Genomic DNA, 25,858 nt, shown 5'->3' with positions numbered 1-25,858 from the left:
CAAATCATCAAAGAGCCAGACACTTGGAGTGCGAGTATAAAATATACGACATAGCTGGGATGGTTATTGGCAAATCTTATGCTAATAGGTAACAGCTCCCCGAAGAAAAAAAGATGTACATTATTGAAAAATATGTCTGAATATGACACATGTGGCCACCATTCAGATAGGATATTTACCATTATTCTTTTATTCATGTTGTCCGTTAAGGAAAGAGTTGAAAAATGAAGAATTCTGGACGCACTTGTAATGAATTTAAACTGTTTAGCTTGTCTTATCTTTGAATCTTCACGGTTTCCTTATTAAGCTACAATGACTATTTCTAGCATATCATAATAGTGCTGCTTGCTTAGCACCTGTCAGTAGGAATTCAGCAATATAAACCTTTAAGGCTTTGATGGGACTGTAAATGGAATACCAATTTGCCAAGGCAGCACTCAAGCCTGTAGTATCTGTGGAGTTCACAGGATTCCCATTAGTCTGACAATTTTTGCAGACTTCAGGAAAAGTACTACTGTAAAACTTGGAAACAAACAAAGCATAAGTTTCCTCATCCTACTTGGCCCATTTTAGATTATCCCTCTCTTTGCTTCAGGAAAACTTGAAAGTCATCATTCTTTATTCTGAGACACTGTAAGTCTAGATACTGTAAATCACTTGGTCAATGTACATTAAATTTAATTTAGTCTGACCACCACTGCTACTCAAAGACCAGCAAATTGATTGTGCTACTAAAAGGTGATCACATTGATACTGCCGTTTAATGAACTCCATGCTTGTACATTGCTCCTAATGCACACTATTTTAGATTACTTAGTCAACTCCACTCTAATTGAATTTATCATTTGAAACCTTGACTTGATGCTAACAGTCCAAAAATAGCAGAGTCTTTTCAAAATAGTCCTGTCTGCAAAATGCCATCTATTGATGTTTTCCTGCAACAAACACTTGTCTTTCTTGTCTTTTTGTCAGGGCTATTGAAGTACAATTATAAGAAAACTTGCATTTAGAAAAAGATATTATTGACCTCTGCAAATTGACTGGCAACATCAAAATTTGAAAGCGGAGCTCAGGCAGACTTAATGGGATATATGCAAATTCTGCAAACACAGGCCTGAAACTGTCATATGGCTGTTGTTATTTTAAGATTCGCATGATCTCCTCTTACTGTTCCACCCCTTTTATTTTCACTAAATGGAGGCAGCGTGTTTGCAAGACTAGTCTGGCTTAAAGGAAATGGCAATAGCATTTGCTGGGTTCTACAGGAAAGGATCATTACCAGTGCCAGTTGGTTTCATAAGCCAGCGCTGGGAAAAAAAGTGAAACTGATGTAAGGTGACATTAAACCAGGAAAAGGGAGTATAGAAAAGACATGATTTCTGTAGGTTTACAAAATCAAGGCAGCATTGTAGAAATTAGAAACGAGCAGAGAATAGTAACTGATTATGCTTTAATTTTTTTTTACGAAAGAAGACCCTAATTTAGTGTTGCATTGTAGTTCAAATAGCTCCCCATAATTCATAAGGTGCTCTACTTGAGGAACACTGAAGTTCCTCATTATGATAATGCCTTTTGATAACTTTTATTGAACATAAGCATTCCCAAGATTAAATCTCTTAATAGGCAGCTCTCTTCAGTACTGGTTGCCGTAATTTCAAAGCTATGCTACACGCATTTCTGTACTGAAACAAACTAGCCAAAAGTCTAAGAGGAGAATAAATGTATGGAGAAATAATCTAATTTACAATAAGCTTTCCAATGAAAAAAATCACACGTTTATACAAAGTTTAGAGCAAAGAAATAAGAGATTCTTCATCATGGGTTATACTGATATAACCCAAGTAAAATAGAAAATTAAGCATATCTTTTGAAGTTACCCAATGTTCCAATCCCCCTTCTTTTACATATGTGTTCCCTGTTAGATTCAACCCCACAGGATAAATTAGCTAATTACACCTTACTTACACCACCTCTCCCTTCATTTGTTATATGTGGTTTGAAGGAGTCTCAAGTTCTAGGTAATTAAAAGTTGTCCATGACCAGGACTGTGCCAAAGCTTCCAGAAGGATTTTTTTTTACGTGTAAAATATCATCAAAACTTTTAAGATTCTTTCCTCTAAAACAAATTCCTGTAAGGAATTGTGAAAGGTCTGAGTTTTTACTTTACTTGCAAGCTCAGAAATGAGTCTGCCACAATTTGATAGGTAGCTGCAGAAAACACGAGACTCCTGGGTCAGGGACAGGATTTTATTACTCACAGCACGGAAAGCAGTATGAGCTTCATGTTCACGTCAGTTCCCTTGTTGCTTAGATCCTGCAGGATGCCATGAAGTGATCCAGGTGAATGCTTTGTATGCAGTGTGTTTTCATCCAGCTGAGGAACCCTGAACTTAGGAAACCCAACCTTTCATAATGGATTGTAAGCACATCTGCCTAATCTTTGCCCAGAAGGGAACATTATCACTATCATACTGGGCAGCACACAAACCTACCCTTTGCTCTGAGGGCCACACTATTTCCATCTTCTGAGCCTGCTTGCTATACGAACATCCATTAAAACATAATCTGGAACAAAGAGAATCAGTGCCTCTGCTTGCACAGAAATACAACAGACTGGGGGACAATTGTCTCTCTGAACTCTTCTACCTCTGAACTCTCATAGAATGCATTTTCTGTTCTGTACCACGTGTTATCTTAAGTTTATGTTTTCATCAATACATCCAGCATCTCCAAGCCAACTATAAGCTCCCAGAAAAAAGAACTCATTCTCTTACCAATGTATATCCTTAATGCCTAATACAGTGTGATAACCTGATCTGTGCTCAATGTATATTTAAGAAAGATTATTGATGATGATGATGACTGACTGATTAATTGATTGATGGTAGAAATGATGCTAAAACAGAAAGATGCAGTCAATTTCTCAGAGGTTTTGCCCTTATGATGCCAACCATCTGGATTTTTATAAATCCAAAGAATTTTAGATGGTTGGTATCATGTAGAACACAGAACTATACAAACCACAGAGTTTCACTCTTTAGTTCATGTATTTTGAAATGATGTAGAAATAGTCTTTGTGCAAGAACTGGGCATGGTAAAACATATGTACATTTAGGTAGAAGAATTTCGTGTAGAAAATGCCCTTGAGATGAGAAGAAATAGAAATTTAGAACAAAGGGGAAAATGGAGTTGAAATGAATTCTAAGCCAAAAATCATTTGCACTTTTTGCCAGCCAATAGATAAAAAGCTTGATTTGCACTGTAGAAACAGACACTTAATGCTTGAAGTCCTTCACTGGTAAAACTGTCTAGAGGACATTTTGCTGGTACGCATATGTAGCTTGAAAGTTTCATGGTTTTTAAAATACTGCTACTAGGGACTTCTATACCATAAAAAAAAAATTACAATCAAGATTTATTAAAAGCACATTAGGGATAAATGATTGGTTATAAAAAATAAAATAAGGTTTCACCTTAGAAATAATAAGTTGCATCAATTGAATGATCTATCAAATGAAATATAGAGAGAATCTCTTATCATAGACAACTTTAACAGATCTTCACATTTAAGGTATGTATGAAAAGAATAACAACATACTTTGCAAATATCGCGGATCTTATTTCATATAATAAGACTATTCAACAACGCTTGTCAAAAAACCGTAAGGTAGATTTTATCAGGACCATCACAAAAAGCGTAGGGACCACTGGAGACCTCTGCCAAAGTCTGAACCAAGAAAGAGTCAGTCCTTTTAGAGGAACAAAAAAGCAATCATTTGAGATGTAAATATCTGACAAATAAGGTACGGCAGCGAAGGGAATTTAAAAGGGATTTTGAGAAGAAATGAACAGTTTCTAGTTGTTAAGGTAATTAACCTTTTTTCAAGATCATTAAAAAATGTTTTTCCTGCACACTACTAATTTTCTTTCAGGTTATAGAGGTCATTGTTTAGCAGAACAGGAGGGAAAAAAATTGAGAGCTGGTATTCATCTTCCTAGCCCAAAAGGGTTACAAACAATATTAACAATCAGTGTTAAGTTCTTTCTTTCTGACATATGTCTTCCTATTCTGGAATTCTACTGCAGGTCAGCCAGATGCAAATCTAAAAACAGCATCCACTGAGGTATTAATTACATTGAACATTCTATGTGTAACATAAAACAGTTCCTTCAGTATTTTGAATGTGTCTCACTCTCTCCACCTACTTCATATAAGTAGTAGTGTTCTTTTTAGGATCCAATTTTGCATGAAACAATTTGTCCCAATCACACTGCAGAGAAATTTCTTTTTGATTCTGCGCCCCATGGAGCTGATTTCTAAAGGACAGCTATGTTAATGACGAAAACGCTATGCTTGAAATACTCTAACAAAACAGAAATGTTGAAAGTCTAAGGTGATGGAATAAATAGCTATAATCTCAGTTCTGGCCAAGCACATGGTCACGCTGACCTCTTTAATTTCATAATTGCTTTAGCTTTTCATGTGTAGAAGTTTTATTTTCATGGGTACCGAGTAACTGAAAATACCTCTGACTTTTGTAAGAACCCTTTGATAGTAGTAGAGCTCAAGAGCACAACATCATATGGATCTAGAAATGATAATGACTGACTGACCACATGAGTTTCTGGTAGACTAAGATAATCTACCTAGTTACCATATTATTCAAACACTTTATCCTATATGAGGACAAACACATAAACTATTTGCAGTGTTATTGCTCAAGAGTTCAACTGTTCTGAAAATCAAACCAACAAATAAAAAGCTGATGAAATTATATAGAACCATGGATCTGGTCTACGTATGAAAGAAAGATGATGATATAGGGGAAAGAAGTTAGATAAGCTCGGCTTTGAATTATCCCACACTGCAGCTTATTCAATTGTGTTACCTAATGGAGGTTTTATTTAAAGGATGTATATACATATATACCCAGGGAAATCCCAGCAATCCCTCTTTGGTCTCAGCAAGAACTTTCCCACAGCTGAGCTCTGGTGAGAACAGGACATGTAGTAGAATAAGGACATGGGGCCTGAACGTGAGTGCTCTGCTGTTTAATAAGATTTATTTGCACTTAGCTTATCTGTCTCTTTTCTTTCTTTTTGTCTCTTGATATATCTCCCTACTGGTAAATGACAAATTCACTCATATTTCCATTTCACATTCTTGAGAGAGAAACTGAAAGTTCCCAATTATCTTTTCCTACCTAGTCTGTTATCCCTAGTTAAGTTGTAGCAATGAAGGCATCAATTTAAGATCCCAATAGTGTATGTGGGGATAGAGGGAGCCCTCTGGTAGTAGCAAACAGAACAATGTGAACCTACGACCTGAGGACTAAGAGTCATTAACCTAAGTCCTAATGGTGGGCAAGTATAACACTTAATCTCATAATTCAAAATTCCACCTTTGGGAGAATGGTAAGGATCTGACACAACTTGTAGCGTGTGCGTGTAGCACTCGCAACCGGTGGCTGTGCTATAACCTCGGGCTTAAAGAAGTCGTCATGGATGGGTGCGATTTAACACGTGCCCCGTATCGTATTTCTTCCCCCAGTTTACACAGTACCTCAAATTACCCTTATCCTTCTTACTTTTAGAAGGCGCTGCTAAAACAGGTGGTCATTTTAACACGCAGTCAGTGTGGTTGCATTTCCTACTCTGTGTGCAGATTGATATTTGTAAAGGACAAATATGAGCATTTTCTAGTTTAAAACCCTTCACTGGATACCTATTTCCCTCCAGATAAAATTCCAGCTTCTTAGAATGTACCTTTATGTTGGCTCCCATTTGGCTTCGGCATCATCTTTGGCTCTTCCCTCCCCCTATCGACTGCAAACCCTGTGTTTCAGTTATACCATTTATTTTTTTTTTCTCCTGGTAGATGCAAAAATTATAGAAGTCCAAACACCACACCAAAGAGCATCTGAGCATTAAAATTTAGGGGCCGGCCCAGGGTTGAGCGGTTAAAAGTTCTGCGCACTCTGCTTCTGCGGCCCAGGTTTGCAGATTCAGATCCCCGGTACGAACCTACTCCACTCATTATCCACGCTCTGGAGGCATCCCGCATGCAAAACAGAGGAAGATTGGCACTGATGTTAGCTCAGGGCTAATCTTTCTCACCAAAAGAATAAATAAAATTCAGTGAAACTCTGTCTGGCAGAGACTGTACCTGATTTTTATACTGTGTCTGTAACCACTATTATGGATCAACTATCTGTGAAATGCCACAGATAACTCTCCTAATCTAACTTTCACAACATCTTCATGAAAGGCATATTCTCATACTAAATTTACAGCCAAGGAAAGAGGCTCTAGTAGGTTAGAAAACTCGCCTAACTTATGACAGTTAGTAGAAGACAGAGCCAGAAGTCAATCCCATGTCCATCTGACTTTAAAATTCATTTACCATCCCACAAGACACTCTCTGGTCTCCATAATATTGGAGAATCTAAAGGCCACTTATAATAGAAGAAACTAGATTATTATTGATCTTTGCTAAATGATGAAGAAATCTGGGGTTATACAGGATTGGACATTTTTGCTCCTCCCTAAACTGATCTTAGTTCTCAAGGATGAGATGTGAATACAAGTTCACACTGCTTGCTTCCCTGTTGTACTTGCCCAGCCCAGTGTCCATTTTTAAATGGTGGTTCAAAAACTTGCTTGCTTACAGCTATGGCCATCTTGCAAGGGAATCTGAGAGTGGGGTAAGAGAGTAAGGAAAAGGTATAAAAACAGGTGAGATAATGATTTGTGATGGGCTCTTGAAGAGGAAAGGAAGGGGTCCTTTATATTTTTGCACAGATGTGTCAGAATATGGAATTCTAAGATATTCCATTTTTAGTTTTTTTTCAGTCTTTCATTTTGTTCTCCTAGTATTGCTGCTTTAAAAAACAAATAGGTAAGCTTGCTTTTTTGTTGTTGTTTTACTTTGCTGTTCATTGGCTGTTTAAATGAAAACAATATGTTTTATAAAATATAATTTTTTGACCTCAAAGAAATCAATAGTAAAATTAACTTCAAGCGTTACACAGAATAAAGAGGGTTAGAGCAAATTCAATGTATTATCACATTACAAAACTTCTCAACTAGTTTCCGAAGGGTAAAATACCATTTTATAAAAACGATGAATTTATCTCTCAAACAGATATAACATGATAAATATAACTGTAATATAGATTATAATCACACATTGTAAACTTACATTAAAATATTAGCTATTCAAGCTTTTCATATGTTTAATAAGCCAAAAATTTCAGTTCACCTCTCCCAGGAATTTGCTCCTTGGGCCGCCCTTAAACCTTTGTAGAAAACCCATCAGCTTCTTTCACAAATATTTGTGAACTCACCTTTTCCTCCTGAAACTTTGGAGCTAGCTTTTATTAGTGACAAAGACTAACCAAACTCCAATCAGGCTCTTCTGAACTCTCTTCTTTACTAGGCCCTGATTTTGGGCTCCTCTGTTTGCTTCTGCATTGTCCAATTTTAGTGGGAATCTTGTTAAGTCCGTTTAGTCATCCTCAATATCTGATCACGCTTGATATCTGGTCATAGGTTCCTCATCCCCCACCATTCCCTGAGTGATGTCTGATCCCCCTGGCCTGCCTGCACCAAAAATCCTGTTAGGTAGGTTTAGCCAGAATCCCCCCTTATCGCTGATGTTTGCTCTTAGTAATTTTCCACCCACTGATCCCCACCCTGCTCCTTGGTTATAAATTCCCACTTTTCCTCGTTGTATTTGGAGTTGAGCCCAATCTCTTTCCCCACTGCAAAACTCCATTGCAGTGGTCCCTACGCTTTTTGTGATGGTCCTGATAAAATCTACCTTACGGTTTTTTGACAAGCGTTGTTGAATAGTTTTTTCTCTAACATCAGTGTACAGGGCCTTTACAAGGAAGTCTCCGACCTTGCAGAGTTGTTTTGATTGTTAGCATAAATGACATCACTGAGCTTAATACCAAGCACCTAAGAGACACTCAGTATTTACCTTCTGTGAAAGTGTAATTTTCAAGATGGTCAAATCATGACTCTCATCAAACATAAAATGAACACTTAGCAAAGATTTTATTTAGCTCATTAATTAGTGAGGAAACAAGAAAGATGTTAAAATTGATTCAAATGAAAATGTCTTATAGAGATTTTTATTGTTGACTGGACAAAATTCATTTGTATTTCTATGAACAAGAAACATTTATATCATTTTTTTCTACAACATAGCTTTTGTCCCTTTAGAGTTGTAAAATAGCCCAGTCAATAAAAAAGATAATCAAAGATGCAGTCTGATAGAATCAGATAATCCTCAGAGGGTCTGGTAAACAACGGCCAGTTCTTTACTAAAAGGACACCTAGGAATCTTATTTGCCATTTCCAAGTCAATTTCTTTTTGATAATTGTTTGCTTATTTCCAAGAGAATTTTTTTCTGACACTTCCTTTTCCATAAGATTTATTTATTTTAGGACTAAGACTTTATTAATCTTTGTATCCTCAGTAATGAATATATGCTTAGTAGTCTAAAAAAACAATGGTTTAAGTAACTGATTAATAGCCACTCCCACTTCCACAGAACTTTATTATTTGCAAGGAGCTTTCTCACACTTCCTGTCATCTGTTCAATTATCTCACACAGGGCACTGAAAAAACAATAGAAACCACAGCCTTATTTTCAATTCAATTTAATAAATATTTAGTGAGCACCTGCCATATACTCCCTGGAAAAGGGGAGAGAAAGCTAGCAGTAGTGACTTGATTTCGATCTCTTCACTGTTCCTCCCTGCTGTCCACTGGGCTTTTCTTTTCTATCCTCTCATTAATGTCATTGTCATGGAAACACTTCTGGAGTTATAATTCTGATTTTATAGGATGTTTCTAATCTGAGTACCAGAAGAAAACATAAAAATCATAACAGCCTCCTCCTGGTTTATACTGCCATCCTCACAATAGCCCTCTGAACAAGCTTATGAAGTGTGATAGATTGTTTCAAGAAATAAGACAAAGCAAAAATAGACTGAGGACAGAGTCGTGAGATCGTCCGTATTTGGAGAGACCCCATCTGCTGTTTGTTTAGGCTCAGAGCCACTTTTCAAGGCCATGCTCTTTCCCTTCTCCTAATGAGTCAACACACTTTCTATCTCTTAGTAATTTTACTGTTAAACCTAGCTTCGAAGTAGAGGAAATGCTGTCTCGCCAGCTCTCCTCTTCCTTGCTTCTCCCAGTGATGAGCCATTTAGGAAGAAAAAGAAACTAACACTATGTGACGCCCAGGACAGATTCAGGTACTCTGAATAAATGAGGCCTCAAATTGGGTACATTACATGAAAGAAAGGATAGCTCAGAGAGGCTAAATAATTTATCCATAATTACTAAACTACAGAGTGGCAGAGGTGGGATTCAAGGTTTGCACACAAGCATAGTGCTAATAGCTTAGACTTTGGAATGAGAAAAAGGACCTCTGTATGCATCAAAGTCAACCACTCTCTGTGACTTAGAGCAATTTACTTAACTTTCTTTAACCGCATGGATTTCCTCTAGAAATAGTAATAGTATATACCTAATAAAGTAGTTTTCAGGATTAAATTAAATATTGCCTGGAAGGCAAGTATTCAGTAATATTTTAACTTTCAATATTATTATCTCTAGTCAATGCTGTCCGCCAAGGCTTTCACTGCTAATCAGTGCCAAAAACCAAACAGATAATAACAAAACTAACAATCATGAAGAAGTTATAAAAGTTAAGACATTATATAAAGTTCTTAAAGTCTACCAAATTGTAACTAGAAACATCCATAATTGTCTGCTTTCAAAATTCTTTTAAACAGGAAATGGATTTCACAAATTATTTCCACTACAGCTCTCCACCCAAATCTCTTCTAATTTCTTAATTTTCGTCTTTCCATGAATTGACACTTCAACTTCATATTCTAGGAAATCCCACTTCTTAGCCCCAGACCATTCACATGATCACTCGACTCAACCATGTAATTTTCATTTTTAGGAAACTGACCTTATCTCAGTGCTTCACAGCTAGAAAGAAAGAAAGAGGAAAACACCTTACATATACACTTCTCACTTTAGAATTAAAAAAATAACATATATTTTTAACATTTCTTCTTTGTATACACTCACAGAGATCCTAGCTTTCTGTGCAAGTTCTTAGCTGTGCTGAAAGAGGAAGAGCTCACCTATGTCTGAGGGGGCTCGGTCCTTACAGTACCCCACACGGTTGTTGGATTTCTGTAGGATCCATTTTCAGTCCTCAGCATCTTGTTCCACAGGGCTCAATCAAGTCAGAACTTTTAGACTGATTTGAGCAGTAAACTACTGGCCCCAGTCATTTGTTTCAGTTTATCAAGGATCCAAATTCTGGCAGATATTTCTTTTCTACTGCTGATAAATCCTTTTATCTCAGCAGTAATTTTTGACTGAGATTTATTGATCCTCTTCTCTTCCCTCATAATAGGCAATTAGTATCCCTTATTCAGACCTTCAATTCTACTTGTCACAAACTCACGTGAAAAGAGAAAAATTGACCTAAGTCTGGACTAGGACAGAAACTTTGCTCACGTTGTAATTTACCAATCCTTTTCGGGGGAAAAAATTATCATCCCTGATAAAAGACTTAATTAATTTTTAATTTTCAAATAAATTTTAATGAGAATAAGACCACTTCTGAGAACTCAGCCATTCACTCCCTCAGTGGACTGTTAATCTTGGGAGGGGCCTAATTGTCTTTAGCCAGTCTTGAAGATATTATTTTATAATTCTTAACTAGCTTCTTTTTTCTTCTATGTAGTACAACAATGGTTCTCTAACCATCCACTTTTCTTATAGTATTTCCCAACAAAAAGTAAATCTAATCTTTAAGAAATACCCCAAGAATTGTGCTGAAGCACAGAAGGGAACCCTCCTAGTGATTCTTACTAGGGAGGCAGCACACTCTAGGCCAGCATGTGCTTGGAAAACCCAACATACATATTGCATGAATATGGCTCTAACCTGAAGATTTGATTAATGTAATTTTAATGACTGCTGACATCCTGAAAATCAGATTCCTCAAACCATCCCAATGTTTAAAGGAAGCTAGAGTCAGACTAGTAGCAGCAATGGAATGTGCATCACAAGACTTTGTTGGGCTGGAAATGTATATGAAATATATGATGATGTCAGGATGCTCAAGAGCTGTTTGGTAGTGAATGGGGTGGTCATGGGTAGTGGGGGAAGAGAAATGCTTTAAGGTAGAACTGGAACATGTCTTCAAGCAGTCTGTCCTTGCCAAGACAGCCTGTGTGGGGCAGCAGCAGAGACAATAGTCAGACTAGCAAACAGAAGAAATAGGCTTTTTTTAAAAAATAAACTTCATTCCAAAGGGATGTAATTTATATTAATAATGGCTCATTTAGATAGAAGCCAGAGGACCCAGACCGTGTTCAAACTTCGTATATGCTCAGAGTGGAACAGTAAACATTTACATGATATTTTTTTTAGCACCATAGTAGAAAAGACAGAAAAACAATGAGTCATTTGATATAACAATCAGTAATTACGCATATAGTACTTACTTTATGCCTGGCATTGTCCTAAATGTATATTTGTTTGGGTTTTTATTGAGGAAGATTAGCCCTGAGCTAACATCTGCTGCCAATCCTCCTCTTCTTGCTGAGGAAGACTGGCCCTAAGCTAACATCCATGCCCATCTTCCTCTACTTTATATGTGGGACGCCTACCACAGCGTGGCTTGCCAAGTGGTGCCATGTCTGCCCCCGGGATCCGAACCAGCAAACCCCCCAGGACACCAAAGTGGAATGCGTGGACTTAACTGCTGCGCCACCGGGTCGGCCCTTGTCCTAAATGTTTTATGATTCATTTAATAAATTATTTAGTTGTCAAAACAAACCTATGAGGTGGGTAATGTCATTAGTTCCATTTTATAGATGGAGTATCTGAATAAATGAGATGGAGAGGTTAACTAGCGTTCCTAAAGGTGCACAGTTAGCAGAGTAAGTGTCCAGGCAGCCTGGCTCTAAAGTCTACACTCTGGGCTCTTAACGTATACTTCCTCTTCTTTTTGACTTAATGAGCTTCTTCCATGGAATCCCCATTTTAGTAGCTCCTGTAACTTTATAACATTCCTCTGGGTTTTATAAAAAGAGATTTTCTCAGAAAACATAGACAACTGGTTAGGATCTGGGATTCTGCTTTGTGATTTGGGCTAAGCTGGGTACCTGTTTGAAGACTTTTTCCTTGTCTGTTTAATGATTATAATAGCTTCTGCCTCGTAGGGTTATCATAACAATAAAATTGAAATGTAAAAAGTCTGCTATTGTCCTTGGCATGTGGTATATCTATACCTATGTCTAGATTTATGGTTGGTCATTGATATAGACATAGATATGGATATATAGATTGATCGCCAGATATAGATACCTGTCATTCCTAAGAACGTCATTATTACTTTGGAATTGAGGAAACAGAGAGTCACCATTAGGTTACCTTCTTGAGTAACAAACTTCTTTTTTCATAGATTTTTTTATCCTAATATATCGAGAAGGCCCAAAAGGCCCACTATTTGAATTAAAAAGAATGCAATAGCAATAAATAGATAAATAAATCTCTATTCTTTATTACACGTCTATTAAAACCTCAGAAGTCCCTCTCTTTACTCATCAACTCTTACATCTTAAAACTGCTCTAGCCCATTCTCAGATTTCCCATCTGCCTCATCCACCCCTGGGTCCTGCCTCCTCCTTTTTCTCTACACTTATCCTTTTCTTTTGTGGATCTCTTTATCAGGTTCATCTACCTGGCCATTAGCGCACAAAGCCCCATACTAATATTTATTATTCTATCACATAATGTTCTCTGTAATGAATTTGACAACTCCTACAGAAGATCAAGTAGTTTTCCAGACACATCATTTGCATTATCATGTGTAAGAGTGTTTTGTATTTGCTGATTATTCAAAGTAATTTTCTGAGTTTAGGACAATCCGAGACAATATTCACTGTTGATGTTTGTTAAACTGCTATTTTTCAGCAAGTTAAAATATTCGTAACCAAGAAACATAACTGCGGTCTCTGTTGGGCTCTAGTATTCCTGGTGGGCCTTTCCCCTTATTTGTATTCAACCATTTATACAAATGGAACCAAATCTCCCTCGCTCAACCTCTACAAGCGCGCGTTCACTGAGATCCTCTCAAAACGTATTTGAGCTCATTGTGTGTAAAATTGGGTCATATGTCTGAAACACACATGGTACCGACCTTAAATATGTTGCAGCACATTAAAAATTAATTTTTATTTAAGAAGAAAAGAAAAAACTCAGAGCAACAGCAAAACTAAGATTTGTTTCTCCCAGGATAGAGTCTAATTCAGCTGCAACAGCAAGACTGGATGAATGTTTTCTAAAAACCTGAACTCCCACAAAGTACAAAAAAGCTTCTCTAAGTGTGGATGAGCTCTGTTCATTGACTAGAACAATCTTTTGCATTTCAAGGAGCAGTGAGCTACAATCCTAAATCATGAATACGGAAATTTCTCAAGTCGCTTGTGATAAACTTGATTCTGTGTCATACACACTACTTGACACCAAATAAAACTTCTCTTTCATTTCAGAGTTAAACTGTAAATAAGCTCTTGCTTGGCCTTCTGCATAACAGTCTAAGAAGTCTAGCTGAGTCCATGAGATGTCTTACACTCTCTGTGTTCGGCTTTTGTCACAAGCTACTGCGCTCCAGGGGTTCACGCTGTCAGCAGAAAAATCTTCATTTGAATTACATTATTGGATTCGATCAGGGGACTATATTTTGTCTGCCCAGAAACTGACACCTATTGAAAAGGTACAATTTACATATAGAGAAGAACTAGCAAACTATACATTTTTACTATGGCTGTCAGTATAAGTCTGGATATCTGAAGGTAATATCTACACAAGACAATAGGTCAAAATATGTAAAGTTTCAGGCAGTGACTTCTGAATTTCCAGAAGTATTGACTGCTAAACTGTGATTTGTTAATATCCTCCTTACTTTCTTACTTTAAGAACTTCTCATGTTAAACAATTTTTAAAATTTTTAACCTATAGTTTCTGGTACGCTTATCATGGAGAAAACAGCTGAAATGCATTTTAGGTTTGTACTGTGAAAACAGATTTCTGGTCATTTTTTTATCTCTCACTCCTAATACAATATCCAATGGCTCATCATTTTAATTCCTAGAAAATATTGCTGGATTTTGGTGGAATCTCTTTATGTATAATATTATAGGCACATGGTAGCAATGTCGTCTAAGAGCCTAGGAATTTGAAGTCAGAAAATTTAAGTTCTGCTTCCAACATTTACAAGCTAAAGGATCTTGGAAAAATCAGATTATCAGAGTCTAAGTTTCCTCAGCTGTGGTTGTATAGAGCGAGTGAAACACTATATGAGAAAGTATCTTAAAAATTATACTATGAAACAAGTATTTGTAATTGTTGTTATCACTATATCTTATGGGCAAATACTTGGAAAGTTTTATTTCTAATTCTTATCTTTGAGTAAATAAGAAAAAAAAGAAATTACCTTTTGACTTTCATATCTTGAGTGTTTTTCTGTCAAATTAAGCATTCTCATCATGTGTATTTTTAAAGACACTTAAATGATAACATAAGAACAAACGTATGAAACCCTGACGATTTTGCTATTCAAAGTGTCAGCTAGTTCATAGTCACACTAACAGCCCAATCACAGGGCCAAGGAAATGTTTTATTCCTTACTTAAGTATTTGACTTCATTCCCTTCTGACCCAATTCACTTGACACTATCTGAACTGCAGGTGGCTAGTTAGTTGTGTAATTACAATTCCACAGTTTCAGTTTAATACTTTGGACTCAATTTAGTTGCACAAAGAGAATGCAAGATCACCACGTAGATTAGTTCTTTAAAGACTGCTGATCCTTTGGTATTTTAATAAATTTTCCAAATGCTATTATTGCTTCTCTTAAAGACTTGAGTCCTGAAAGCGTTTGCTCTTTACAAGCTTAATATCTGCTGAAGAAAGCTGTGGAAAAAATGTTCAATGGCGGAAATACTAAGCCTTCATTCTCATAATCAACACAAGCTTTGAATCTTTATCAAACTTTTATCAACTGTTCATTACATTCTATCCTTTAAGCTCATGCTGACTTCACTATTGAACTCTATTGTAAAGTTTATATTTCTTTGTTTTGTTTTGGCAAACATTTTTCTAAGGGTGTTTTAACTTTTGGAGGGACTATTATTTTTGTATTTTTATTTTTTATATGGATTTTGTCGGTGTTCAGTGTTAATAATAGTTTTCTCTTCATCAATATCAATGTATAACTAGCAGTTTATCACATAGGATGAAGTCCACAGTTCATATTCCAGTTAAGTTACAATTTGCCTATAATTAAATTTATCTCAAAAATAATTTATCAGTGGTTATTTTCCAGATGACTTTTAAACATTGATCTTTAATAATCTCCACTCTTGTTTACAGAAATGAAAATCATCATCTTGTGATTATTTTTTTACTTCAAAAGCAAAGTTATTGGTAGCAAAAATGGTAAAGGCTCCTTGAGTCAAAATATTTTTTGCATTTATACATTTCTTCATCCTCTTAATTGTTCAGCAAAGATTCCTTTGGGTTCTACTCTGCACTCAGAATAGCACTGCAGTCCACACACAAGAAGAACAAAGCTGAGTAAGACATACCTCCCGCATGTAGAGGGCTCATGGTCTACAGAGTAACAGAAATTGTTGAGTCTACCAAGGTAAGCACTTTAATGAATATGATATGTAAGAGCTGACCAGTCCATGGCTTTCTCTGCCTCAGAGATCAGGGAGAGATTTCATGGGGAGTGATATTTAAGCTGAATTATGAATAATGCACAGAGCACTAGATGAAAAATGTTTTAAAAATATAAATAGGAAAATAAATAAAAGGTGGAAAGGTTATTATAGGCAGGAATACGTTGTTGCCCTTTGAATATTACTGGCTCTGGCCTTTCCTTAGTATAAATGAGTTTGAGCCTTCCTTCCTCTTTTGTCGTGTGTAACGTTCAGGAAACCCTATTTGTAGATCTGATGTCTCACAGGAGCTTGTGCCCAGGGCAAAATCCTAACCATGGCTTATATTCAAACTGTTCCAGCTTCGTGGATGCAGAGTTTGAAAGATTATTTTGGCTGCTGAAAATAGTTAGGAAATTCAGAAGAAGAGTGGCTATTAATATTTTCAAAAAATTTGTTATACTTATTATTTATAGTTATATTATAGATTCACCTATATACTTATCCAGTTGCTATATATAACCTTGTGTAATGTATTGTTGTCAATAAGAGTAATTTGCTTTTTATTTTGTTGTTATCTGAGCATGCTGAAGAATTTTAAACAGCAGTGTTGCATACTATTTCTTTTTTGTGTTTGCGGGATATGAAAATTCAACCTAGTGTCCATAGGATGAACTGTTATTTCCTAATATTTAATGTGTAGAGTCACTACTAAGTGTTAAAGATCAGATGTCCGCATCCACCCAAATTCCTATGTTGAGGTCCTAACCCCCAATGGGATGGAATTAGGAGGTGAGGCCTTTGGGAAGTAAATAGGATTAGACGAGGTCATGGGGGCGGGGTCCTCATAATGCACTTAGCACGCTTATGAAAAGAAACCAGAGAGCTTGTTCTCTCTTTCTCACAAGAAGGTAGTCATCTGCAATACAGGGAGAGAGCTGTCACCAGGAACAAAATCAGACAACACCTCCATCTTGGACTTGCCAGCCTCCAGCACTGTGAGGAGTGTCTGTTGTCTAAGCCACCCAGATCTCGGTATTTTGTTACAGCAGCCTGAGCGGACTAAGACACCGAGTTTCAGCTTTGCATATGCAAAACTTATTCCTAGACAAGCTAGTGAGTATTAAAATACTAGGAGCATACCTCGAACTTCCATCACTTTGCTACAGGTTTTCTACCTGTCACTACTTTCCATCTTGACCTCTAACTTCAGAGCTTTTTACCAAGTGGCTCTTCTTTTCAATGTGAGCTTCACTTCTAGTTTCTCAGAAGCATCAGGAAATCTTGTTTAAGTAAATAAAATAAAATTTTAATGAAGTTGCATAATGGTTATGGATTATTTCTTATTTTTTTCCGTGTCTGTGTAAATGATAAGGACATGTCCATCTTTGAACTCTGTCCTTGCTTGGCTCAGTGTGACAACTACTTAGCAATATCTGTCAGGGCTGTATTTCAATCATATTCTGGCTGCTAATCTGAGCAGACTATGCTGGACTCTGCAAGGTCCCAAGGACACATTCCTTAAATGCTTGTGCTAAAGGTACACATTGCTTATCTGCACATCCTGACATTATTTCATGATCAAATCATCTTTTTCCTTTCCAACTTTTCTATTTTTTTTTTTAAAGATTGGCACGTGGGCTAACAGCTGTTGCCAATCTTTTTTTTTTGTTTTTCCTGCTTTATCTCCCCCAATCCCCCTGTACACAGTTGTATATCTTAGTTGCAGGTTCTCCTAGTTGTGGGTTGTTGTGGGACGCCGCCTCAACGTGGGCTGACGAGCGGTGCCATGTCTGCGCCCAGGATGGGAACCCTGGGCCGCCCACAGCAGAGCGCAAGAACTTAACCACTCAGCCACGGAGCCGGCCCCTCTATATTTTTAATGTAATGTTTCTAATGATATGGCTAAATATAGATCTATACTGATGAAGCCGTTTATATATAGAAATGCTCAAGTACATTTTCTCTGCAGTAGATTGTTTTCCCTCCTTTTAACAAAATCAGTACCTCAGCTGAACTTACAATCTTTTATCTCCCCCAAAGAAATAGCCTGAATAGCGATTTTTAAACATTCCATGTACAGAGCAATATTCTACAATTCAATATCACACCTTCTTTTGGAAAATGCCCTAATACATGGCACCCCATACTTGGAGACAACTCAGAAAATGATGAAGGGAGCAGGAATGGACCTCCTCTCTTTCTCTTGACTTTCTACTTCTAGCTATGGGATGCTCTAAAATGAATAATATTCAATGTGACTACAGAGCTAAATTAATACATAAATTATACCTTAAGAAGACAACTGTCATTTATTGTCTCCCTCTCGTGGGTTAGATACTTCTGTGGCTTTATTCTAATACCAGAACTCTGTAAAATAAGTCTTACTATCCTTTTTATATTTGTGAAGGAATCAACGCTAATTCAGGTTCAACTACTTGCTCACGTTCCTACTATGGCAGAACAAGGATTCCAACAGTCCATGCTTTCTCCAAAAACATCACTCTCTTAATCGGGAAATCATATACCTAGACAATTGTAATAATGGATTAGAAAATGATTTTATGTTAAAAACCAATGAGGAAACTGTGTGTGGTGAAGAATGTGAGACCAAAAGAAAGAGAGATTAGATGAACAAAAATTTCAATAAAACTGCTTATTCAAGGACATTTTTTCCACTGAACTGTAATATATTTTTCTGCTGTCAAAATTCTTAGAAGAGCAAGACATTTATTTCAACTTAGCCAAAATTTAACGAGTGCCCATGATGCGTCTCTAACAACGTGATAGATGGTAAGACCCATGGACTCAAGAGCGGAACTATGGTAAGCTGTGGAGGCTCTCCCTGAACACCCAAGACCCTGGAAAGAGGAAATAGCACGTCAGGTCTGTGAGGCTGAACAAAAGAAGTTACAGACACCATTGAATATCGTAAATAAGGGCCATGAAACTTGTTACTTCTCTGGGGGTTTTTAAAAAAAATATTCACAGACAAGATCCCGACATTTATGACTGTAACAGGAGTACCCAAATAAGATTCTACTCACCAAAACTTCTTACACTTTAGTGCTGTTTACTGAAGGGATAAGTGCAGAGGATCAGAGAATTTTATTAATAAATTAGGATTGCCAGTAACTTTTCTAAATCTTCCTTCTTGACAAAGATAAAAATTGTTTGATGTGACAACCCCCTCTACCTCATGCAGTGTGTGTGTCATATTCTCAAAATCAGTATCTTTGCCACCCAGACTAATGTATACTCTCACTCATTTATTCCTCAACAAATGAGGGTTGAACAAGGAAATTTTATACCTTGGAATCACGTTTGATTCCTTTGCTTCACATCTGGCATCCAAATGATCAGAAATTCTTTTGAAGATACTTTCAAAATCTATATAGAAACTAATCACTACTTCCACCTATACCACCTTGGCCTAAGTCATCACAATGTCTTGCCTGAAAATTTTCCAATAACTTTCTAATCAACTTCCGTGTTTTTACTTTCATCTCTGTTACAGTCTATTCTCAACAAAAAAGATTGCCAGCAATCCTCAGATCACTTCTGAGCTACCTTCCTTGATTTCTTGTTTCACCTAGTCACATCCAAACTCTTTTCCCTGACTTACAAGCCATATATTATCTTGCTATTTTATCCTGCTATTTTTCTGACCCCATCTTCCATCACTCTTTTTCCTCTCTGATTTTGTTCCAGCCACAACAACCTCCTTGCTGTTTTTCTAACACAACTAACGTATTCCCATCTCAAAATCTTTATACAAGTCCTTTCCTCTACTGAAACACTCTTCTTTCAAGTATTCAGATAGCTCATTTCATCAATTTATTTATATCTGTATTCACATGTTAGTCACCTTACCCAAGAGCCTTCCTTGACAGTCATATATTAAATGCCACCTCTTATCCTCCATTTAATTCCCTGACACCACTTTTTTTTTCCTTCATAACAGTAACTCCACCTGGAATAGTACATAATTATTATTTATTTATTGTCTATCTTCCCCCATTATAATAGAAGCTTACTGAGGACAGAGCTATCTATTTTGTTTACTGCTTCTTTTTGTTAGCATTGCTAGCATCTAGAATAGTGCATGGTATATGGTAATGGTATATTTAGCATTGAATGTGGGTCAAGAGAAGCACTGTGCTGTTTTTCAAAATATAAGTACCGACGCACATTTTTACTTTAAATAAGGTTATTTATCTAAAAGTGCTACACTTTCCTTATTAAGCATGGTTTCCAAACAAAAATCTAAAGCCTGAAAATTATCTTTCAAGCTAAGATGTTTCTCTCAAATGGGTTCTTGATTACATTCCAACACAACTACACATTGCCTCTCAACCTATTTAGAAGAAATATTCTTTATATATATATATATACGTTGTTTGTGCATCGAAACGTATTAAGTATTATAAGTGTGAGTCATACAGATAATAGTAGTTTGTTTAAAATAATTACCTAAATAAACGTTTTTTTACAAAATATCTAACTCTTTAGCAACTTTTAAAGGAGGATGTTGTGTGTGTGTGTTCCGGTTAGCTCTCTATGTAGCCATTTTTGTAGATGTTTATTTGACCATTTCACATAGATAAATACTAACACATAAAGTAAAAGGAAATTCTACCGTCCATGAGTCAGTATGTTCAAGTTATTATCCTTCCAATTTAATGTTGATGAAGTCGAAATTTGGGTTAATTTTTTTAGAAACTCTCTAGAAGTTTAGAATTAAGTAGGATGTAGCCCTCTCTTAAGTTTCCCAAATGTTAATGGAAACATTCTTTTGCCCATAAAGCTGTAGGTGTATTTTGAACTGATTTCATATCAGTCTTTTATTTTGAATGCTTATAGCTTTGACTTTGGCACAGGCTACAAGAAATACACTTTATAAGTCTCTTGTTCCCGAGTCTCTAAATTGCACATTCTGAAAAACTGGCTATTTCTGTGCAGAACATAGAGATTGAATGCAAGGCTATAATTCACTTTCTGGCTCTGCTGATGACATAAACCTACAGAGCTTGTTGGTTTATGAACAGAACAGGACACAGAGATTGAATTATGGCGTATGTCAGTGATGAGAGATAAAGAATGGGCACCCACAACCCAGAGATAATAGTTTCATTCCATTTAAATTTGAGACATGAGAAAAAAAGATTTTTAAACATTTAAGGAAGAGTTCATCTCTGTAAAAGTTTGTATTTTATAAAAGATAACTAGACAGAGTAATTTAAGAAAATATCAAATCTATCCTCAAAGAACATAAAACATAGAGATGATGTAAGAAAGCCCATAGGCAGATCTGGTGTTTTACATAACTAAGATGTTTCTGAATTTGCTGAGAAAATTACCGTTTTTTTCCCTTATGGAAGGAGCACCTTACAAAGCATTATATTAGCTTGTTCATGGCCCTGGCTTCTGAAAGTGCTAAACTTATTAACAGTGTGAGAAGATACAGTTTCTTTTTATTTCCTGATGTCTTTTGAGAGGAAGAAGGGAAGAGAGGTACAAGCAGAATAAGTAAAAGCCACAATATAACATTTAATAAGGATAGCCATTAAAGTGCATTCTGGCGGCATTTTTTATTTTTCAAGTTCCCGCAGTGGTTCAGGTGCTAAGTTTATAACAGTCAGCTGAGCTGCTAAGCTATGTAGAAGCAGTCGTAAGTAGAGGCAGTGTCTTAATTTTGTTCACCTAGAGTCAATGCCTGAGGTAAGGGTTCTAGGGCAAGTATTTAATTTTGGAGGGACCGGGAACATGGCCAGAGGAGAAAAACTGTTACAGAAAAGAGAAGGTAGTCATTAAAGAGGCAGGTTATTAAACCAGCTACCTCAGTGGCTACTGGATCTTAGTCTCACAGGGAAACTCTGGGCAACAGTATAAACAATGTCTCCACATTATCCTACAGGAGGAGTGAGGGAGCTGGGTTAGTTACATCCTATGGTCATTTGTTGAATAATGCCCAGGGTGGAGGTAGGCTGTGTTAATGCAGAAAAAGCCTGCAGTCGTAGAAGAACAGATATTGGCAGTTAGAAGTCAAGGTCAGAGGGCTACTGACCAGGCACTATCTTGTCTGCTATAGAGGGAATGGTTGGGGACATTGCCATCAAGACTAGGGGCTAAGGTGGCTTGACTTCTATTCTTAGTTGTTCCACCCATCAGAGAGGTGATATGAGCAAGTCCCAATTTCCCCGCATTTCTGCAAAAGAAATGGTTGAAACAGATAGTTTTTAAGGACTCATTCTTGTAATATTTTACAGACTTGGAGTTTCCCATGCTATTAGATTATTAAATACTTTAGGACCAAGACCATATCTTGAGGCTCCAAAGCCTGGCTTAGTGTCCACCATATGACACTCTCCTGTGCCTCATGCCCTTCTCACACCTGCCTCCTCACATGGTGAATGGAACCAACACACACCCACCTTTTTAAAATTCTGATTTCTTCTCACCCACAGCTAATTCATTCAAAGTCATCTTGATTCTACCACTGAAATACATACGAAATTGACCATTCTCAGCTTCTCCACTATTGCCAACCTAACTGAAGCCACCACATTCTCTGCCTGGCCTGAAGAAAAGCCTGTCCTGGTTTGTCCTGATAATTTTTTCCTCATAAAGCAGCCAATGGCCCCTTTAAAATGTAAACCTGCTTTGTTACTTCCAGAAATTTCTCTTGCTATTCTATTCTAAATTCTATAGAAATTTCTGCTTGTATGAGATTCAAATCCATATTCTTCATCATGATCTATAAAGCAGACCCTTCATGATCTTTCTCTGCTGCTTACCTCTTCAATATCGTTTCTCACCACTCTTCCTCTTATTCACTCTACTTCAGACACTCTAGCCATCTTTCTGCCTCTGTTACGAAAAAAAATCTTACTCTCTTCTCACTGTCTCACTTGCCTGGAATGCTTTTCTTCTGTCTTCTCAGGGTTACATCCTTTCAGGGCTCACCTTGAGCTCTCTCTCTTCAGAGAGAGTACAAAGGAGCACTCCTAGCTATCATTATCCCATTACTTTGTTTTATTTTCTTCAGAACACTTACAATTATCAGAAACTATCTCTTTTATTTATTTTTCTATCTATTTTCCTCAAATGGAATTTAAGTTCCATGAAATCTGAGGTTTATATTGATGTATTCATTTTATAGACCCAACATCTAAAACAGTCTGGGGGCTGGCCCCATGGCCGAGTGGTTAAGTTTGCGTGCTCCGTTGCAGGCAGCCCAGTGTTTCGTTGGTTCAAATCCTGGGAGCAGACATGACACTGCTCATCAAACCACGCTGAGGCGGCATCCCACATACCACAACTAGAAGGACCCACAATGAAGAATGTACCACTATGTACCGGGGGGGCTTTGGGGAGAAAAAGGAAAAAATAAAAAATCTTTAAAAAAAAACAAAACAAAAAAACAGTCTGATAAACTTGATAATGAAGAGATATATGATAAATATTTGTCTTATGAATGAATGGTGACTCTTCAATATATGATTGCTGATTTGAACTGAACAGGACCCCTAATTTTCAAATCTGTTCATTGATACTTTGGGCTTTAAGGAAATGAGATATGGTATAATTGGGGCAAACTTCCAAGTGGAAGATACTAAGGTGCCACTTTATAAAATTAACTTCAAGCGGTGATGTAGTAAGCAGAATAATGGACCCCCAAAATGCCCATATCCTAATCCTGTGAATATGTTAATTATGTGGCAAAGAGGTATTAGGTTGCAAATGGTTTTAAGGTTGCTAATCAGCTAACCTTACACAAGAAAATTGTCCTGAATAATCTGGGTAAATCCAATGTAAAAACAAGGGTCTTTAAATGCGGAAAAGAGAAGCAGGAGAGAGTCAGAGGAAGACGTAGGGAAGAATGGTCAGAATATACCAGGTTGCTGGCTTTGAAGACTGAGGAAGGGGTCGTGAACCAAGGAATAGGAACAATCTGGAAACACTGGAAAATGTCCTTCCAACTCCTTGACCTTAGTCCAGTGAGATCCATTTTGAACTTCTGACCTCCAGAACTGTAAAATATCAAGTTTGTGTTGTTCAAGCTTCTAAGTTTGTGGTAATTTGTTAATCGGTCATAGGAAACTGATACAGGTGTTGAGGGCATTGACACAACATCCGAGACTGGAAAATAGAGAGAAAGGGCAAATAACTCAAAGATCTAAGGAGTATTATTTCATTCTCAAATATAAATATATACCTTAGGTAGTTCTAATCAGTGATAGCTTTGTAGAATTGTTTAGTGTTTAAATTTATTCTTGCTAAAAATCCATCATACTAATAGCCCTATAAGTTTTCACTATTTCCATTTTACAGATGAAGTAACTAAGATAGTGAGAAGTGAGAAGGCTAAGTGTTTTGTCAAAGACTGCACAACATAGCAGCAGCAGATCCAACAAGGAAACTCTACGTGATATATGAGGGTGACAACCTCTATTTGAATATCGTAGAAATATAGGACTCTCAATTGCCATGAAACTGATAGTCAATAAATCAACAAAAATATATAGAAAGTCAACTTAAAGAAAAAGAATGGCTTCCAGTCTAATTTCATTTGTTAGTATAATCAATAGATACAGAGGTGATTTAATGTATTTATGCCTTTAAAGAAATATTTATTTTTTATCCAAAGAGATGTTGGCAAGCAACAGAAGCACAGAAAAGAGTAGTGAAGAAAAGGCAAACAAATATTGGCAATACTTTTTTAAGTATCCAATACATAAGAAGGAACTCTAACTTTTTAGAATTAGAAGAACTCTAACTTGTTGGCAAGACTTTTTCAAGTATTCAATACATAAGAAGGAACTCTAACTTCTGGAACAAGATATTATGTTTATCAAGCAAATATAATCCTTTATATTTGAGAGAGTTACAATTACCAATTTTAGCAAAATGAAATTATCCAATTCTTGGCACTCTGATTCCATGTTCACCAATCAATCTTCTAAATTATTGTTATTGTTTTCTTTAACTAATATTAATATGTAAAGCAGTAAACTTATCTATGCATTATCTCAAGTCCTCATAGGCACCCTGTAAGGTTGGTACTTATTAAATCCATTTTGCAGATTAGAAACGGAGGCTCAAAAAATGGCACTTCTTTCAAGTCATCACACTCCTTTATTCCCCATACATGTTTATCTAGAGAAACATGCCTTAGTGAGGTTGAGGAGCCAACAGTTCTCATTATTAATAAATAAGTTTGCATTCTATTTTTATAAGTATTTTTTGACGTTTTGTGAGCAGTCACCTAGATGCCAAGCAGAGTCAAAACCTGGACTCGTACAAATGGAGGAGTAAGAGCCGGGATGCTGTGATGACATCAGTCATAGGCCCCATCCTTCACCAAATCACATCCCTGACCGTGCACATCTTTTCAAATTGTCATGCAACACAGGCCCTCCACTGGCAGGTTTTCCCAGAATGGACAAGAATGTAGCCCTGGAAAAGAGAAGGTGAAGCCTAGATCATACAAGGCATGAGGGTTAAAGTAAGCTTTGTGGGAAAGGCAATGTTGGACTTATGTATTAGTCAGCAAAGCACTGTGATGCAAAAGAAGAGACAGAATGGGTAGGGTTACCAGACACAATACAGTATATCCAGTTAAATGTTAAATTCAGATAAACAGTGAATGCTTTTTTAGTACAGATGTGGCCGAAATATTGCATGATAGCTGCCCTAGGAATGTCCACTGCTACCATTTTGTAAGGGTCATACTTATATTTTAAAAGTAATCATTGTTTATTTGCAATTAAAGCTTAACTGGGCATCCTGCCTTTTATTTGTTAAATCTGGAATGGAGAATGGGCTAAAAGTACATTTGTATGGAAATATGTAGGTAAACAATTCAGTTGATGGATGTGAAGCTGGCTTTCTGATGAAAATCTAAGAATCACTATAATCTAAATTTGCAAGGCCACATAAAGGCAATACCATATAGTCCAGTAATTCTGAGCATCTTTTGGCTTTGGAGTCAGACAGGCCTAGATTTGAGTCCTGGCTCTTCTGACTCACATCATACTTGTGTGACCTTGGGCAAGTTACTTACTTCTCTGAGTTTCAAT

This window comes from Equus asinus, chromosome 16 (genome assembly GCF_041296235.1).
Source record: "Equus asinus isolate D_3611 breed Donkey chromosome 16, EquAss-T2T_v2, whole genome shotgun sequence".
NCBI lineage: Eukaryota > Metazoa > Chordata > Mammalia > Perissodactyla > Equidae > Equus > Equus asinus.
Note: the sequence above shows the minus strand (reverse complement) of the source record.